We start from the raw sequence: 5355 nt of genomic DNA on the forward strand, positions 1-5355 counted from the left end.
TCTTAGTCTCCCACTAGTGAGTTGAGCTCAGATCCTGCTGAGCACCAAATACCTCTAGGCTGAGTGATTTTCACTTGTTTGTAATATTTGTTTTAACAGTTTGGCCTACAAATCACACGACATGAAAAAAAGGTACAGTGGGCCCAGGATCTCCTAGTGTTACTCGCATGACGTCTTTTATGTTCCTTAAGGAAAAGTTCCTGGTTGTTTTTGGCAAAGACGTAGCTGGGTCTCTGCTTTTCTAATGTTCACAATTCAGGAAATCACTGCAACTACAAGGAGGTGAGCTTCCTCTCTGTCTCACCCTCTTCTCTGTCTCACCCTCTTCTCTCCGGACATTCGTCTCTGGTCTTGGGGACTGTAATCACGTGTACGCGATGCTCCCTAGGCTCTGAGAGCCGGGCTGGAGAATTCTTTCACAACGTTTTCTACTCCAGGAAAGAAGTACCGGGAAGAAGCCCCAACATAGGGAAGGCCCAGTATGCAAGAATCTCAGAATCTAGGCAGTGAAAACTAATATGAAAAAGAATAAGTGGAAATAAACTTTTAGTTAGAATCATATAATTTTTTTTTTTTTTTTTTTTTTTTTGAGGAAGGCTCTGGCCCTGTCATCAAGCTGGAGTGCCGTGGCACGATCACGGCTCGCTGCAACCTCCGCCTACCGGGCTCAAGCGATCCGGCCTCTCGAGTAGATGGCACTACAGACAAGCGCCACCATGCCCGGCTAATTTTTTTGTGCTTTTGATAGAGCCCGGGTTTGCCACTTTGCCCAGGCTAGTCTCGAACTGGTTAGCTCAAGCAATCTGGCCACTTTGGCCTCAGTGTTTAGGAGTTACAGGGACGAACCAGAACCATATATTTGCAAGCGGGGACGTTTAGCGACTTCCCTGGTGGTCTAGTGGTTAGGATTCGGCGCTCTCACCGCCGCGGCCCGGGTTCGATTCCCGGTCAGGGAAGGCGTGGAAGCTTCTTTTCCTGCGTTCTCTCAGAATCTTTTAAATAAACGTTATCTGCTAGTCAATTTCCCCCATCCCACTAAAAACTGAAATACAGGCCGGGCGCGGTGGCTCACGCTTGTAATCCCAGCACTTTGGGAGGCCGAGGCGGGCGGATCACGAGGTCAGGAAATCGAGACCACGGTGAAACCCCGTCTCTACCAAAAATACAAAAAATTAGCCGGGCGTGGTGGCGGGCGCCTGTAGTCCCAGCTACTCGGAGAGGCTGAGGCAGGAGAATGGCGTGAACCCGGGAGGCGGAGCTTGCAGTGAGCCGAGATCGCGCCACTGCACTCCAGCCTGGGCGACAGAGCAAGACTCCGTCTCAAAAAAAAAAAAAACTGAAATACAGAAAATGTAGAAAAATACAAATAAAGAAATCGCTCACGATTCTATCACTCGAAGACCACCCTTAATATCTAGGTTTTGAAACAAAGTGGAAGTATGCTATAATACTATTTTATCACCAGATGTTTTTGTTGTTGTTGTTGAGACGGAGTTTCGCTGTCGTTGCCCCAGGCTGGAGTGCAGTGGCGCGATCTCGGCTCACTGCAACCTCTGCCTCCCGGGTTCAAGCGATTCTCCTGCCTCAGCCTCCCAGGTAGCTGGGATTACAGGCCTGGGCTACCACGCCCGGCTAATTTTGTATTTGTAGTAGAGACAGGGTTCACCATATTGGTCAGGCCGGTCTCGAACTCCTGACCTCAGGTGATCCACCCGCCTCTGCCTTACCAAAGTGACGGGATTATAGGCGTGAGCTACCATGCTCGGCCAACACTACCTATTTTTAAGGTTAAAAATATATTTCTAACACTTTGCAGTGGAAATAAATACCCTTCAGTAACATATTTTCTTTCAATTTAATTACTAGATTTTCGAAAAGGTAATATATTTGTATGGTTTAGGATTCAAATATACAAAAGGGCAGAACTGATAAACCTGACTTTCACCTCTATCATTTATTTTCTCTCTAATGAAGTAACGGCTGTTAAGTTTCTTCGTTATGTTAGAGACGTTTTATGCAAATGCAAGTACATGCATATATACATACGTATATATATTTAAACATTCTCTCCCCCTTGTACAAATGGAAGTAATCTATACACAGTTTCTGCACTTTGCCTTTTCCATTTAACAGTATATTTTGGAAGTACTTAGAGATTAGACATGAAGAACTTCCTCATTCTTTCTTCTGGCACATAGCATTCCGTTGTATGGATTTTCCATAATTAGTTTAGCCAGCTTCCTACTATAGACACTTAGGTTATTCCTAGCCCTTTGCTATTTGGGGAAAAAAAAAATGCTGTCATATATGGTCTTGTACATATGTAATCTTGCGCATGAGCGGAATAAATGCCCAGGAAACTAGAATTGACTTTTCTTAAAACTGTGAAACAAGCTACTACTACAGAATTTTCAATAGGAGAAATTCTAGAGAGCTTCCTTTTAATTTTCCTCTTGTAGGTTTTTCCTGAAGTCTAAATTGCTTAGCCTAGAAATAAACGGGAAGACAAACCTGATTATTTACTTCTCATAAGTAGAGGAAGCAGCTTTTTCTCTCGGGTGCGTTGGTGGTATAGTGGTGAGCATAGCTGCCTTCCAAGCAGTTGACCCGGGTTCGATTCCCGGCCAACGCAAGTCTAGTTTTTCTTCCAGCTTTTTAGACCGTGTAGGCCTTAAAACCGACCAAAGCAGGGAACAGAGGAAAAGAGCTTTTGACCACTTTTGTGTCCTAGGTCTGCGCCAGTATGGTCTGTCCCTTACACAGCAAACATGTGTATTTTGGTAACTGCACGTGCGAGCCAAGCCAGTCTGATGGGTTCGGCCGCTGGCGTCGCCTGAGTTAACAATAACCCTCCTAGGGGTCTAGGGAAGTGTCTGAAATAGAGGCTGGTTGGGTTTGTTTTTCTGAATCGGCAGAGGTGGCTCTGATATATTTATGAGTCAAGATGAGGAAGTCAGCACAAGCTCCCACAATGCCAGAGAGAGAGTACACAGCGCTTCTTGTAACTGTGACGGAAGCAAGAAATTAAGACGCGGCTCTCATCCCCTCCCCAGCTCACTAGCTCCGTTTTTCTTCCGGTTCCACCATTCTGGGAAGAGAAACCTCAATTCCGTGGTACAGGCTGCAGATGTAATTTGGAAAAATCCTTCGAGGCTGCCCCTCTTATCCTGGGCGAAGCAGCTTGATTCTTTGGAGGGGGAAGAGGGAAATGGAGGCGGAGAGGCGGCGTGGTCCTGTGTTGCAGCTGACGCTTTCTGCCCTCTAGTCAGGACCTTGGCCCACCGCCGCCCAGCGGAGCGGGTGGTGCTACCGCTGGTATCCAGGGATTTAGAGTCTCAGAAACTGATTCGGGTGTCGGAGCTTCAAGGTTGCAGAGTGAAAAAGTTTGGAGTTGATTGATGCGGACCTCACGGACTGGCCAAATAAAAGTGGCACGAAACAACCATTCTTATTTCAAGAGGCATTAAATCCAGCTGTAGTTTGTCGCCTAGTTAGTGGCTCGCCGTGATCGTATAGTGGTTAGTACTCTGCGTTGTGGCCGCAGCAACCTCGGTTCGAATCCGAGTCACGGCATGTGGTTCTAACTTGCTTAGGTGATACTTTTTTTTTTTTTTAAATTAACACTTTCAAAAGAGTGACACATGCTTGTAATTCTGCCTTCGCTTAAGGCATCCCCGCGGAAGTGCAGTCCACAAATTAGGTGAATAACAATAGCTCCAGGCCGACGTGGTGGCTCGCGCCATTACGTAATCCCAGCAGCTTTGGGAAATCTCGGAGGCGGGAGAATCCCTGGAGCCCAGGAGTTCGCGACCAGCTTGAGACGCCTCCCTACACGTTTAGAATTTTTTTTTTTTTTTGATTCAGAGTCTTGCTCTGTTGCCCATGGTGGAGTGCAGTGGCGCGATCTCGGCTCACTGCAACCTCCGCCTCCCGGGTTCAAGCAATTCTCCTGCCTCAGCCTCCTAAGTAGCTGGGATTATAGGCGCCCGCCACCACGCCCAGCTAATTTTTGTATTTTTAGTAGAGACGGGGTTTCACTATATTGGTCACGCTGGTCTCGAACCCCTGACCTCGTGATCTACCCGCCTCGGCCTCCCAAAGTGCTGGGATTACAGGCGTGAGCCACCGCCCCCAGCCAGAAAAAGAATTTTTGAGATGGTGGAGGGCGCTTTTGGTCCCAGCTACTTAGGGAGGGTGAGGTGGGAGCGTCACTTGAGCCCGGGAAGTAGAGGCTGCAATGAACTATGATCGCGCCACTGCACTCCAGCCTGGGCAACAGAGCCGGACCCTGTCTCACACAACAATAGTTCCAGTTGGCTCACACTGCGGCTCGCCCACTAAGGCGCTAAGCAACCCAGGCGGGAAGCTTTAGAGCGATATGGAGGCCCACGGAGCTGGGACCACGGTTGTTCTTTTGGCCTTCACTTGAGCAGAGGAGAGAACCCTTCCCTTGTGACTCCGGAACTCAGTGCCTCTTCCAGGATGGAGAACTAAAATGCTTTGCAGAGAGGTTTTTGCGCCTCTCATCTGAGTTTCCTCGGGCTCTTTCGCACCCTCCTAGGAAGTCGGTGAGGAGGTTCCCTCAGTGGAAGGAATCTGCGGAAACACTAAGGTTTCAGGCAGGACTCGGGATTCCCGAGTCCTCCGCGAGCCTTCCTGTCTCTCTGCAGCCCCCATCGCTCTCTAAACCCCGAATTCCTTCATGGCAAAAAGCTATTATGAAAAGGCTATTGCCATGTCCACCAGTCCTAGGTCCTGAAAATTCTTTCACACGAAATAATATGCAATTAGAGCATACAACCTCTCCATCAGTGGAAAATGATTTCATATAGAAACACAGTAACAACCAGTGCCCGGCTAGCTCAGTCGGTAGAGCATGAGACTCTTAATCTCAGGGTCGTGGGTTCGAGCCCCACGTTGGGCGTGGCGTTTTTGTTTAACCTTCTCGCTGAGCTACCATAGAAACATGAACTTCTAAATCGCCACAGCGGCTACTGCCCTTTTATGGTCACTGATTCCAGAAATCGCCTCCATTCCCCCCAAATTCATCAAGAAAAGAGGAATCTGGGCCGGGCGCAGTGGCTCACGCCTGTAATCCCAGTACTCTGGGAGGCCGAGGCTGGCGGATCACCTGAGGTCAGGAGTTCGAGACCAGCCTCAACATGGAGAAACCCCTTCTCTACTAAAAATACAAAATTAGCCGGGCATGGAGGTGCCTGCCTGTAATCCCAGCTACTAGGGAGGCTGAGGCAGGAGAATTGCTTGAACCTGGAAGGCGTAGGTTGCGGCGAGCCAAGATCACGCCATTGCACCCCGTCTCAGAAGAAAAAAAAAAAAAAAAAAGAGGAATCTGGA

General features: G+C 48.3%; 4 non-coding genes across 4 annotated transcripts; all 4 read left to right on the forward strand.

Moving 5' to 3' along the window:
• The first annotated feature begins 884 nt into the window (after positions 1 to 884).
• Positions 885 to 956, forward strand: TRNAE-CUC (transfer RNA glutamic acid (anticodon CUC)). Its single transcript has one exon. It is a non-coding gene; the product is annotated as a tRNA-Glu (tRNA).
• A 1604-nt stretch (positions 957 to 2560) lies between these two features.
• Positions 2561 to 2632, forward strand: TRNAG-UCC (transfer RNA glycine (anticodon UCC)). The gene has a single exon. It is a non-coding gene; the product is annotated as a tRNA-Gly (tRNA).
• Positions 2633 to 3501: 869 nt separating this feature from the next.
• On the forward strand, positions 3502 to 3573 carry TRNAH-GUG (transfer RNA histidin (anticodon GUG)). The gene has a single exon. It is a non-coding gene; the product is annotated as a tRNA-His (tRNA).
• Positions 3574 to 4851: 1278 nt separating this feature from the next.
• Positions 4852 to 4924, forward strand: TRNAK-CUU (transfer RNA lysine (anticodon CUU)). The gene has a single exon. It is a non-coding gene; the product is annotated as a tRNA-Lys (tRNA).
• Positions 4925 to 5355: the final 431 nt, after the last annotated feature.

This window comes from Hylobates moloch, unplaced genomic scaffold, assembly GCF_009828535.3.
Source record: "Hylobates moloch isolate HMO894 unplaced genomic scaffold, HMol_V3 SCAFFOLD_5, whole genome shotgun sequence".
In the NCBI taxonomy this organism is placed as follows: Eukaryota; Metazoa; Chordata; class Mammalia; order Primates; family Hylobatidae; genus Hylobates; species Hylobates moloch.